This window comes from Danio aesculapii, chromosome 18, assembly GCF_903798145.1.
Source record: "Danio aesculapii chromosome 18, fDanAes4.1, whole genome shotgun sequence".
In the NCBI taxonomy this organism is placed as follows: domain Eukaryota; kingdom Metazoa; phylum Chordata; class Actinopteri; order Cypriniformes; family Danionidae; genus Danio; species Danio aesculapii.
In genome coordinates, this window is record NC_079452.1 from 32,472,502 (window position 1) to 32,488,140 (window position 15,639).

Below are 15,639 nucleotides of genomic sequence, written 5' to 3' on the forward strand. Positions count from 1 at the left end.
TATGAATGTAATTGTAGAATTGGATAGGATACAATAAAATACACCAATAAAATAAAATAAAAATGAAATAAAGTACACTAAGGAAATATAATAATGCAATTACAGAATAGAATTTATACAATAGAGTTTCTCATTTTAATTTATTCTCTTTCCTTATAAAACACACAAATAAAAATCTATTTAATAAAATAGGAATGATGTAAGCTGAGGAAATGTGATTTATGCATTATGAATAGAATAGAATAGAATAGAATAGAATAGAATAGAATAGAATAGAATAGAATAGAGGGATATAGTACACTAAGGAAATATATTGAATGTAATTGTAGAATTGGATAGAATACTAAGGGAATAGAATAAAATGTAATAAAGTATGGGAAGGAAATTTTACATTTTAATTCATGCAATTATAGAATTGAATAGAATTCTGTACAGTAGATGAGAATATAGAGATAGAGTACACTAAAGAAATATGAATGTAATTGTAGAATTGGATAGGATACAATAAAATACACCAATAAAATAAAATGAAAATGAAATAAAGTACACTAAGGAAATATAATAATGCAATTACAGAATAGAATTTATACAATAGAGTTTCTCATTTTAATTTATTCTCTTTCCTTATACAACACACAAATAAATATCTATTTAATGAAATAAGAATGATGTAAGCGGAGGAAATGTCATTTATGCATTATTAATAGAATGGAATATAATAGAATAGAATAGAATAGAATAGAATAGAATAGAGGGATATAGTACACTAAGGAAATATATTGAATGTAATTGTAGAATTGGATAGAATACTAAGGAAATAAAGTAAAATTGAATAAAGTATGGTAAGGAAATTTTACATTTTAATTCATGCAATAATAGAATTGAATAGAATTCTAAACCGTAGACGAGAATATAGAGATAGAGTACACTAAAGAAATGTGAATGTAATTGTAGAATTGGATAGGATACAATAAAATACACCAATAAAATAAAATAAAAATGAAATAAAGTACACTAAGGAAATATAATAATGCAATTACAGAATAGAATTTATACAATAGAGTTTCTCATTTTAATTTATTCTCTTTCCTTATAAAACACACAAATAAAAATCTATTTAATAAAAAAAGAATGATGTAAGCTGAGGAAATGTCATTAATGCATTATTAATAGAATAGAATAGAATAGAATAGAATAGAATAGAATAGAATAGAATAGAATAGAGGGATATAGTACACTAAGGAAATATATTGAATGTAATTGCAGAATTGGATAGAATACTAAGGAAATAAAATAAAATTGAATAAAGTATGGTAAGGAAATTTTACATTTTAATTCATGCAATTATAGAATTGAATAGAATTCTAAACCGTAGACGAGAATATAGAGATAGAGTACACTAAAGAAATGTGAATGTAATTGTAGAATTGGATAGGATACAATAAAATACACCAGTAAAATAAAATAAAAATGAAATAAAGTACACTAAGGAAATATAATAATGCAATTACAGAATAGAATTTATACAATAGAGTTTCTCATTTTAATTTATTATCCTTCCTTATAAAACACACAAATGAAATTTAATGTAATAAAACAGACTGATGTGTGCTGAGGAAATGTTTGTTATGCATTATTAATAGAATAGAATAGAATAGAATAGAATAGAATAGAATAGAATAGAATAGAATAGAGGGATTTAGTTCACTAAGGAAATAAATTGAATGTAATTGTAGAATTGGATAGAATACTAAGGAAATAGAGGGCAGCACTGTGGCGCAGTGGGTAGCACAATCGCCTCACAGCAAGAAGGTCGCTGGGTCAGTTGGCAGTTCTGTGTGGAGATTGCATGTTCTCCCCGTGTTCGCGTTGGTTTCCTCCGGGTGCTCCGGTTTACCCCACAGTCCAAAGACATGCGCTATAAGTGAATTGGATCAACAACAATTGGCCGTAGTGTGTGAATGTGAGAGTGTATGGGTGTTTCCCAGTACTGTCTCTCAGCTGGAAGGGCGTCCACTGCGTAAAACATATGCTGGAATAGTTGGAGGTTCATTCCACTTTGGCGACCCCTGATAAATAAGTGACTAGACCCAAGGAAAATGAATGAAGTATGCTAAGGGAAAGATTAGATTAAAGTACACTAAGGAAATATAATGAATGTTGTATAATAGAATAAGATAGGGAAATAGAATAGGATAAAGACAGCAGGTGTGTTTATTATGTTTGTCAAGCTCTTGCATGCATGTGTGTTACATGTTCACTCATTCATGCACAAGTAGGCATCTGAGATTCTATTTTGAACACGGTACAAAAAAACCTCTCGCATTTATTTATTTATTATTTCATATTCCTTCAGAAACAAATGTATAATTTTGAAGCCGTCTTGCCGTTTTATTTCATTCTCCTTCTATTTGTGGTGGGAATACTTCAGGGCACTTTTGTTTATTGAAGCTAATGGCTGAATATTAGGAGCTTCCTTCTTTCAAAATGCATTGCGCTCCAAGCTATAGAGTGTGTGAAGTCAAGCTAAACTCAAATGAATATCATTAAATCGGTCTTAGCACTGTGAAACAACACCAACAAAAAACACACTCTGAGAAAAATGAAATAGCATTGCTTATTCATCAGCCATTATCTATCATGCTGATGTTTGCTGATGGTGAAGTCGAGAGGAAGCATGCAATATTAATACATAATCTAAAGAGCCAAAATATTATAAATCCACCTGGCCCAAATAGAATACATTAAGGAAATGCAATGTAATTGTATGCAAATACCTAATAAGTGCAGAATTCCATCAGTCATTTCTCGATTGTACTGATGATTTTTTATGGTGGAGTAGAGAAATGTTAATTAATGCAATATTAATACATGATATTAAACACCAGAATCAATATCCACCTGGTCCAGAGTAGAATAGAATAGAATAGAATAGAATAGAATAGAATAGAATAGAATAGAATAGAATAGAATAGAATAGAACATTAGAGGTAATTTAAAATAACAAAATATCACAAATCAACTTCCAAATAGAATAGAATAAAGTAGAATACAACAGAATAGAATGAAATAGAATAGAATAGAGTATTAGAGGTAATCTAAAAATAATAAAATATCACAAATCCACTTCCAAATACAATAGAATAGAATAAAGTAGAATACAATAGAGTAGAATAGAATAAAATAGAATAGATTAGCATAGAATATAATAAAGTAGAATAGAATATTAGAGGTAATCTAAAATAGCAAAATATCACAAAGACACTTCCAAATAGAGGACAATAGAATAGAGTAGAATAGAATAACATAGAATAGATTAGCATAGAATTAAATAGAATAGAATATTAGAGGTAATCTATAATGACAAAATATCACAAATACACTTCCAAATAAAATAAAGTAGAATACAATAGAGCAGAATAGAATAAAATAGATTAGATTAGAATAAAATAAGGTAGAATAGAATAGAATATTAGAGGTAATCTAAAATAACAAAATATCACAAATCAACTTACAAATACAATAGAATAGAATAAAGTAGAATACAATAGAGTAGAATAGAATACAATAGAATAGATTTGCATAGAATATAATAAAGTAGAATAGAATATTATAGGTAATCTAAAAATAACAAAATATCACAAATCCACTTCCAAATACAATAGAATAGAATAAAGTAGAATACAATAGAATAGAATAGAATAAAGTAGAATAGATTAGCATAGAATAGAATAAAGTAGAATAGAATATTAGAGGTAATCTAGAATAACAAAGTATCACAAAGACACTTCCAAATAGAGTACAATAAAATAGAATAAAGTAGAATAGAATAACATAAAATAGATTAGAATAGAATTTAATAAAGTAGAATAGAATAATAGAGGTAATCTAAAATGTCAAAATATCACAAATACACTTCCAAATAGAATAAAGTAGGATACAATAGAGTAGAATAAAATAGAATATATTAGAATAAAATAGAATTAAGTAGAATAGAATATAATATTAGAGGTAATCTAAAATAACAAAATATCACAAATACAATTGCAATTTGTTCAATTGATGAATAGAATGGAATAAAATGGAATATGAACATAGTAAATAATAGAATAAAATACTTTACCCAATGAGAATGCAAGGTTTGTTTTCAATCAACTAGTCATAGATTAGAATGAAATTAATTAATTAAAATAATAGAATAAAAACATTTTTAGGAAACATGTTAAGAAAATATAATATATGCAGTTGTAAAATTAAACATTATTAGAATTATATAGAACAAGGCATGCTAAAAATTCACTGAGGAAATGTAATAATGTAATTGTGGAAAAGAATTGTGTGTATAGAATAGAATACACTAAGGAAATAGAATAAAATTCAAATTAAATACTCTAAGGAAAAATAATTTGTGCAATTATAGAAAAGAATTGTAATAGAAAATATGCTAAGGAAATAAAGTATGCTAAGGAATTATAATTTATGCAAATATATAATAGATCTTTTACAAAAGAGTATGCTAAGGAAATAGAGTAGATTAAAGTGCAATAAGGAAATATAATGACTGTAAATGTGGAAAAAGAATAGAATTATTCTCACACAAGAGAGTATGCTAAGGAAATATAATGACTGTAATTAGTAGAATAGAACAACACATAATAGAATACACCAAGGAAATAGAATAAAATACAGTGCACCTAAGAAATATAATAGATGCTGCTATAGAATAGAATACAATAGAATTGAGTTTAGTAAAGGAATGCTATGACTGTAACTACAATAGGATATGATAGAGTGCATTAAGCAAACCGAATAGAATAGAAAAAGAAAAAAAATATTTGATAAAATAAGAGATAGCATTTTAGAGCACAATAGAGAATGGAATAGAATAGAATAGAATAAAATAGAATAAGGAAACAATAGAACACAATAGAAATTAACAGAATAAGCTAAGGAAATATAATGTATGCAACTGTAAAAAGAATATAATTAATAGGATATAATAGATACTAATACACCAAAGGCATAGAACAGAATAGAATAGAATAGAATAGAATAGAATAGAATAGAATAGGCAAAACAATAGAACGTTGTAGAAAAGAACAGAATACACTAAGAAAATATATTGTGTGCAACTGTAAAGAGAATATGAATAATAGGATACAATAAACACTAATCCTCCAAAGGAATAGAATAGAATAGAATAGAATAGAATAAGGAAACAATAGACAATAATAGAAAAGAACAGAACACACTCAGGTAATATAATGTATGTAATTGTTAAAAGAATATGAATGATAGGATACAATAGACACTAATATGCCAAAGATATAGAATAGCATAGAATAGAATAGAATAGAACAGAATAGAATAGAATAGAATAGAATAAGGAAACAATAGACAATAATAGAAAAGAACAGAACACACTCAGGTAATATAATGTATGTAATTGTTAAAAGAATATGAATGATAGGATACAATAGACACTAATATGCCAAAGATATAGAATAGCATAGAATAGAATAGAATAGAACAGAATAGAATAGAATAGAATAAGGAAACAATAGACAATAATAGAAAAGAACAAAACACACTCAGGTAATATAATGTATGTAATTGTTAAAAGAATATGAATGATAGGATACAATAGACACTAATTTGCCAAAGATATAGAATAGAATAGAATAGAATAGAATAGAATAGAATAGAATAGAATAAGGAAACAATAGAACATAATCGAAAAGCATGGAATACACTTAGGAAATATAATGTATGCAACTATAAAGATGATATGAATTATAGGATGCAATAGACACAGTAGTACACCAAAGGCATAGAATAGAATAGAATAGAATAGAATAGAATAGAATAGAATAGAATAGAAATAGTGCAGAATTTTATCAGTCATTGTTTAGAGGTTACTAGTTTTTGTGAGTAAAACTAAGAGGAAACATGGAATAATAATGACAATCCAAGTCACCAAAATATAAATCCATGCGCTCTGAATAGAATTGTATGAAAATATTCTTCATGTAGTTGTGCTCATGCCTAACAAACTGCAGATTGTTTGTAAAGTAAATGTATTCAGAAACAAACACGCACATATATAGAAAGTTGTCCTGCCTTGTAACAGGATCTGTTTCAAAGCGTTTTGAGCAGTGTTTTGCTAATTCTTTTTTAATCGTCACGCATGCAGCGTTTATGTCCTCATGTTAATTGAGAACCCACATGAAGTATTTGTACTTTAAAAAATTAATTTGTCACACCACAGGATTATTTAAATGTAGCTGGTGGAGGCAGAGAGGTGATTTAAATTAGTGAGACAAATAGTAAATATTTACAGCACCTAAAAATTAAACAAATTATCAATGTTGCACCAAATACAGTTTATCTGAGAAAGAAGTTTCCATCAATGTTACATTTAATCTTATACAATTCTATTTCATTTATACTTACAGTATTTATATAATTCATTTAAAGCAACTTGCAATGTACACAACCTTGCATTTTTTTTACTTTCCCTACAGGCCTTTAGCCAGAGGCGGTTCAGGTGGTTCGGAAGACCCACCCCTTACTGACAAAGGTCCAGAATTTGTTCCATACATGAGCTCATTTGTCCTATTGTGACTGCTTTGCCATCATAAATAGTGAAAATAACCCATTGAAAAAGGCTTTAAGACCAAGTGGAATCCTTTGTTTACTGTCGGTTTGGTGTGACTTCAGCTAATAAGTTTCGGCCAATGCAAACAAATATTTTCATTTTACAATCTGACGTAAGAGAAGTCTTCTTTTGCTACTGCATTGTTTTTAAACAGAAACAACATTTTACAGGTAACTTATTCTAAATCGTAGACCTTATTCCTGAAACAAAAAAAAATGAGCAATAAAAAGATGTGAAGCACCAAAAGTGGCCCATATTGAAATTGATTTGAATACTATTTTAACTTTTGTTGTTATCCATGAATTCTCAATGGATGGATGTACTTTTTTTACAAGAGAGAAAAAAATGTCAAGCTCTACATTTTTATTATTATTATTATTATTATTATTATTATTACTAGTAGTAGTAGTGGTAGTGGTGGTAGTAGTGGTGGTAGTAGTAGTAGTAGTAGCAGTAGCAGTAGTATGTTGGGGCTGCACAGTTGCGCAGTGGGAAGCATGATCGCCTCACAGCAAGAAGGTCGCTGGTTCGAGGCTCGGCTGGCTCAGTTGGCATTTCTGTGTGGAGTTTGCATGTTCTCCCTGTGTTGGCGTGGGTTTCCTCCAGGTGCTCTGGGTTCCCCAACAAGTCCAAAGACATGCAGTACAGGTGAATTGGGTAAGCTAAATTGTCTGTAGTGTATGTGAAGGAGTGTGTATGGATGTTTCCCAGTGATGGGTTGCAGCTGGAAGGGCATCTGCTGCATAAAACATATGCTGGATAAGTTGGCGGTTCATTCCACTGTGGCGACCCCTGATTAATAAAGGGGCTAAGTCGAAAAGAAAATGAACGGATTAACTACTTTATTTGAATTATTTTTTAATTATTTATTTTCCTAATAAATGACAATAGGCTACAGTTTTTAAATTAAAACTTGATTCCTGAGTGATTGCCATTTTTTCTAAAGATAAATGATGTAATAAATATGTATTTTAAAAATAAGTATTATTTCACATTTCTTGTAAAAGTCAAATATTTTATTATTAAGAAATAGTTTTAGTATATCATGGTTATGATGACCATCCAACGGCTAATGCAGCTAAAAATAATGCTTAAATATCACAAAAATACAGTTTTAAATCTCATAATTAAATAGAAAATGAGAAAAAATCCTGGTTCTTTTTTGAGAAAAAAAACAGCCCTTTCACCAGGCTGGCTACGGGCCTGCCCTATAAAGATCAAATGCATTAATTTGGCTTTCTTTCCATACTTTGAGATATATAAGAATAAATCATGCCAACATTTGTACAATAGAAATCTTAATACAGGACATTGGACATGCTACACCAAAAAATGCTCTTCTTACTTAGATTTTTTTTTGGTCTCATTTCTAGTCCAAACATCGAAAAATCCTTAAATGAAGAAGTATTTTCTATCTAGACAAACAAAAAATCGTTATGTTGTAATACATAATATGCCATAATTAAGTGAGTTTTTCCTTAAAACAAGCTAAATAATCTGCCAATGGAGTAGGCAAAATAATCTTGTTTTTCATTTTGATTTAAGATTATCTTACTGACCCCATTGGCAGATTATTTTGCTTGTTTTAAGGAAAAACTCATTTAATTTTAGCATATTATTTCTTAAAGCGGGCGAGGCAGTGACGCAGCAGGTAGTGCTGTCGCCTCACAGCAAGAAGGTCGCTAGTTCGAGCCTCGGCTGGGTCGGTTGCCGTTTCTGTGTGGAGTTAGCATGTTCTCCCTGCGTTCACATGGGTTTCCTCCGGGTGCTCCGGTTTCCCCCACAGTCCTAATTACATTACAGATCCACATTACAAATGCTATTATTATATTATATATGTTCATGATTACATATCATGCCTTTCCTAATGTTCATTTTTAATTCTTGAGCTATCCATGTCCATTATTCAGCTGTGTAGAATTAAGCTTCAATCTTTTATTCTGGCTTCAGATTCTGACTTAAATCCATACAGAAATAAATGCAATGCATGTCTAATTCTGATCTTTATAATATCAATATAAGTATCAATGAATTCTAGTGTCGAACATTATTCATGCTGGCATGCGTAAAAAGGAAAGAAAGGAAAACAATATTATACAAGGAAAGCCCCCGAAAATAAACTTAAGAGGGTCTTGCGCTTGCACACTTCATCTGAAAAACACAGGCAGAAAGACACAAAAATGATAGTGTCCCTGGAGGGCAAATTACATGGTGTGTGTGTGTGTGTGTGTGTGTGTGTGTGTGCGTGCTTGTGCGTGTGCGTGCGTGTGTGTGTGTGTGTGAGGGATGCTGCAAAATGAAATTCTGCCTATAGGGATTCAGACACGCGCTCCTGGTGAATAGAGGAGAACAAAGGATTGCGCTTTCCCTGATTCGTCTTGTTCTGTCTACTGTTCTTACTCTGTTCATATGAGGATTTTGGTTGTTATTGTTGCTTTTTCTGTTTATTATCCATTTGTCCTGCATTTCTGCCATTCTTTTCCTCTTGCAAACAAAAAACACTGAGAAATGAGCACATAAACACATATTGCTAAAGCAGAAAGTCACAAATAATGTCTGACATTTTGTGTGTGTGTGTGCAGTAGTCTGTGGGCTTGCGTGATTCAGACGCTATTCTGCGGGCGCCGCTCTCTCTGTCAAACAGTGACCTCCAGAGGACACTTGAGGAACTGCAGTCTGCGCTTCTGCTACAAACTCATTATTTGAGGTATTGTAGGCGTTAAACTAATGCTCTGTGAGGATAAATGTGCAGAATGATTTGTGTGTGTGTCATAAAAGACAACGTGAAGATGTTTTTTTTCTTCCCATCTGCCCTGTAGAAAGGCTGTATTTGGACTTATGACTAGCTCCAGAATGAGACTGATGATTGAAAAGAGAATAAATCTTAAACAACAAAAATCTGGATTACACAAAAACAAATAAAGGAATAAACAATGAGATATTTATGTATTTACAATTATATTTAATCATAATTGGCATTAAATTAGGGTCTTTTTGGAATAAACATGAGAGCAGTTTTCTATGTTGAATATAATTCAACATATTTTTAGACACAGCAGTACAGTAATATTATTATGTTTGCACACTCATACACTACTGGCTATATTTAAAATGTATGATAAAAATGTTATAATCATCAAATAACGACTACAGTAATGATCAAATGACTAAAAGTGTTATAAAAGCATGAGTAGCCTACTATTTTAGTACTACAAGTTAGTTTATTAGTATAATTATATAGTATATATAATGAATATAGTTTATTATTATTATTATTATTATTATTATTATTATTATTTGCAGTTTACTAAGCAGTTCTGGTTTTATTTGAAAAATTATTAATGGCTTTTAAAGTTTTTTAATGGCTATTAAAATCTTTCATTACAGTTAATTACAACTAAATCTAATAAAATATTTTAAATAAGAACCATAATATGTATTTGAATACTAATAATTCATTCATTCATTTTCTTGTCGGCTTAGTCCCTTTATTAATCTGTGATCGGCACAGCGGAATGAACTGCCAACTTATCCAGCGTTTGTTTTATGCAGCGGATGCCCTTCCGGTCGCAACCCATCTCTGGGAAACATCCACACACACACACACACACACTCATTCACACTCATACACTACGGACAATTTTAGCTCATCCAATTCCCCTGTACCACATGTCTTTGGACTGTGGGGGAAACCTGAGCAATCAGAGGAAACCCACGCGAACACAGGGAGAACATGTAAACTCCACACAGAAACGCCAACTGACCCAGCTGAGGCTCGAACCAGCAACCTTCTTGCTGTGAGGCAACAGCACTACCTACTGCACCACTGCGTCACCCTAATAATAATAATAATAATAATAATAAATATTATTATTATTATTATTATATAGTATATATAAATATAGATTTTATTATTATTATTATCATTATATAGTATATATAAATATAGTTTTTTAAAATTATTATTATTATTATTATTATTATTATTATTATTATTATTATTATTATTATTATTATTATTATTATTATTATTTGCCGTCTACTAAGCAGTTCTGGTTTTATTTGAAAAATTATTAATATTTAGAAGTCTTTCATTGCAATTAACTACAACTAAATCTAATAATATAATGACTCAAATATTTAAATAAAATAAAAACAATAATTTGTATTTAAATGCTACTACTACTACTACTGATAATAATAATACATTATATGTTTTGTTATTCTTTGCATTTCAAAAAACTTAATTTTTTATTATGATTGCATATGCAGACTGCAACACAGCAATATTATTATTATTATTATTATTATTATTATTATTAATATTATATATTATTATTATTATTATTATTATTATTATTATTATTATTATTATTATTATTATATTGCTGTTGTTAGAAGTATTACTATTTTGCTAGATATGTTTATATATACATATATATATATATTCATTCACTTTATTAATCTGGGGTCGCCACAGCGGAATGAACCACCAACTTATCCAGCATATGTTTTATGCAGCAGATGCCCTTCCAGCTGCAACCCATCAATGGGAAACATCCATACACACTCATTCACACTCATACACTACGGCCAATTTAGCTTACCCAATTCACCTGTACCACATGTCTGGAAACTGGAGGAAACTCACGTCAACACAGTGAGAACATGCAAACTCCACACACAAGTGCCTATTGACCCAGCTGAGGCTCGAACCAGCAACCTTCTTGCTGTGAGGCGATTGTGCAACCCACAGCGCCACCGTGACGGCCCAATATAAATTTTAATTACCTATTTATTATTTATATTTATTATATATTATATAACATATAGACCATATATAGTAGTCTGTTGTAGTGTATAGGCTAAGGTCTACTTAAATAGTTTTGTTATTGTTAGCATTATTATTATTATTATTATTATTATTATTATTATTATTATTATTGTTATATTGCAGTCTATGAAAGCGTTTGGATGCAGAATCCTGTTTTCTCTCCTGCAGTTCTATCTCTTTGAAGCCTCATCTAATATAACTCTCTCTCTCTCTCTCTCTCTGTCACCTTCTCTCTCTTTTCCCCTTCGCGCGTCCTTCCTGAAAGGCAGCAGTAATGTGATTTCAGTAATGTAATTTGTGTGTGTGTGTGTGTGTGTCAGTGTGCGGACAGTGAGGAGGAACCTGATCCCGCCTGGATGATTTATGATGTTCGTTCCAGCGTTTTTCTAAAACACGTTTCTCTTCATTTATTTTTAATCTTCAGAGCGATTAGTTCTCGCTGTCACCTGCTGTACGGCGTCTGAGAGCAGCGTTAATGAGAGAGAGAGAGAGGCTTAAGAGAGACTGATGCTCACACATAAACTAACAGCACAACCAAAACATGCACAACTCCAATAAAGAGCAAACGCTGCATGTGCACATTATAGATTCTGTCCTGGATTTTGGGTTTGGGGGATTTGTGACGTCAGGCGGCTGTGAATGAGCAGAAATCAGAGGTCAGATGCACAGAAATCACAAAGGCAACACACACACACACTCCATATAAACAACTCTATTTATACACCTTGATAGCTTGATTTCCGTTACGCATCTTTTTATTCCCTTTGCTTTCTTCCATTTGCTCTGCTTCTGCTGCAAAAACACTCCAAAGCATTTTCATCTGAATAAGTTAATATATTTTTTACATCCCAAATGTGGTGTTTTATTTAACCTCATAGAAAAATGAACTTTATAAATATACAGATTGCGTGAAAGCAGCTTTGTAGTGATACACAGGGAAAGAGTTAATGCTTCTGATATCCATTAATGATTAATTGATTAGATTGCACTGTAATGCAGATGTGCAGGAGACAATAGTGCCATTATTCAGCTCAGTTCATTCAGGGGTTCATATACAGTAGTACCAGTCCGGTCCAATTGATAATTGATAACACACAGGTGAGGCACGCTAAGCAACTTGAAATACAATTCTACATTTTCTTTTAATAAATAAATTAAATCAGTGTGTGTTTGTGTTTGTGTGTGCATGTGCGTGTGCGTGTGCGTGTGCGTGTTTCCAGAACATTTACAAAAATTGTATACACAATTATTATTATTATTATTTTGTTTTACTTTAATTGTATTGGTTAATGCAACACATTAATGAAATTATAACTTGCTGAAGTTTATTAAAGTATTTTTAGCATAAATTATATATTGTACAGTGTATTTTCTTTACAGTAAACATAAACTTCTTTTCATAACCAAAAAATTTCATAAAAATTTCATAACCAACTGATTTTATTGGTTTATTTTTTCAGACCTGAATATTTGTTATAAATTTACTGTGAAGGCAGCACAGTGGCGCAATCGCCTCACATCAAGAAGGTTGCTGGTTTGAGCCCCGGCTGGGCCAGTTGGCATTTCTGTGTGGAGTTTGCATGTTCTCCCTGTGTTCGCGTGGGTTTCCTCTGGGTGCTCCGGTTTCCCCTACAAGTCCAAAAACATGTTGTATAGGTGAATTGGGTAAGCTAAATTGTCCGTAGTGTACGGTATGTGTGTGAATGAGTGTGTATGGATATTTCCCAGTGATGGGTTGCAGCTGCAAAGGCATCCGCTGCGTAAAACATATGCTGGATAAGTTGGCGGTTCGTTCCGCTGTGGCAACCCCTGATTAATAAAGGGACTAAGCTGAAAAGAAAATGAATGAATGAATGAATGAATGAATGAATCAAATTTACTGTGAAAATATTAGTATTTTTGTATGAAATTAATGATAAAGAGTACTGCGGAATTAATACAAAAGTCAATGTTATATGTCTAGCGAAGTTTTTTTTTTTTTCGAAAATTGAAGTTAATTTCATTAAAGCTGAGAATTTTTTGAGATATTGTTTTGAAATAGCAAAAATTTATTATAAATTAATTAATTCAATAATTTATTTATTAATTAAGACCTAAGATTTGTATTTTAAAGATATTTATCACATTTGCTGAAATGTAAAGAAAATCTGTGATTTAAATATTAAAATATAAATATAAAAAATATATATATTTTTAATGATTTTTAACAAGTTAAATTTACAATCGTGTACTGCATTAATAATTAATAATAATAATAATAATAATTTTTTATATTCTGGAATCTAAGTTAACGTTTACTGTGAAGACAATGCACTGTACAAAATATAGTTTATTTTAAATAAAATAAATACAAAATATGGCTCACACTGTTAACACTGTTGCCTCACAGTAAGAAGGTCGCTGGTTGGAGTTCTGGCTGGGACAGTTGGCATTTCTGTGTGGAGTTTCCTCCGGGTGCTCCGGTTTCCCCCACAGTCCAAAGACATGCGTAAATAAACTAATTTGGCCGTAGTGTATGTGTGTGAATAAGTGGGCATAAGTTTGCGCTTTAATTCTGCTCTGGTGACCCCTGATAAATAAGGGACTAAGCTGAAGAAAAATGAATGAATGATAAATATTAATTATTAATATATAAATATATTTTTTAAATACTATGATAAATTTCAACAAGTTATATTAACAATCATGTACTGCATTAATAATCAAAATTAATAAATATGTTATTAATATATTTTTTAAAAGAGTAAAAAAATATTATTCTGGAACCCCAAATTACTGTAAAATCAATGCAATAAACCCAAAATAATTCCCAGGTAACACTCAAATCCATCTCTCTCTTTCTGTCTTTCTTTCCCATGGGATTACACTGGGAATCCTAATTCATGCTAATTAACATTTGACTATCACACGTACATTGAATCAAATCATGGCAGTGTTTTTATATGGTGGATACAGTACGATCAGAAAATGTAAAAAGCTCTGTTATTTATGTTTTTATGTTGCGTTCAGATATACAGTGAACTGTTTAAGCTGATTCAGTGCTCTCTCACTCTCTCTATTTCTCTCAATTCAATTCAGAGGAGCTTTATTGGCATGACTTGTCAAGTATTGTCAAAGCATTGCAGATTACATAAACAATGAATACAATCATAAAGTGACTATATAAAACATACATACACACACCCACTGGCCACTTTATTAGGTACACCTGTCCAACTGTGCAAATTAACACAAATTTCTAATCAGCCAATCAGATGGCAGCAACTCAATGCATTTAGGCATGTAGACATGCTCAAGACGATCTCCTGCAGTTCAGACTGAGCATCAGAATGGGGAAGAAAGGTGATTTAAGTGTCTTTGAACGTGGCATGGTTGTTGGTGCCAGATGGGCTGGTCTGAGTATTTCAGAAACTGCTGATCTACTGGGATTTTCACGCACAACCATCTCTAGGGTTAACAGAGAATGGTCTTAAGAAGAGAAAATATCCAGTGAGCGACAGTTCTGTGGGCGCAAATGCCTTGTTGATGTCAGACGTCAGAGGAGAATGGCCAGACTGGTTCCTGCTGATAGAAAGGCAACAGTAACTCAGATAACCACTCGCTACAACCGAGGTATGCAGCATATCTGCATATCTGAACACACAACACGTCCAACCTTGAGGCAGATGTGCTACAGCAGCAGAAGACCACACCGGGTGCCACTCCTGTCAGCTAAGAACAGGAAACTGATGTTACAATTCACACAGGCTCACCAAAATTGGACAATAGAAGATTAGAAAATGTTGCCTGGTCTGATGAGTCTCGATTTCTACTGCGACATTCGGATGGTAGGGTCAGAATTTGGCGTCAACAACATGAAAGCATGGATCCATCCTGCCTTATATCAACGGTTTAGGCTGGTGGTGGTGTCGGGGATATTTTCTTGGCACACTTTGGGTCCATTAGTACCAATTGAGCATCGTGTCAATGCCACAGCCTACCTGGGTATTGCTGACCATGTTCATCCCTTTATGACCACAGTGTATCCATCTTCTGATGTCTACTTCCAGCAGGATAACACACCATGTCATAAAGCGCGAATCATCTCAGACTGGTTTCTTGAACATGACAATGAGTTCACTGTACTCAAATGGCCTCCACAGTCACC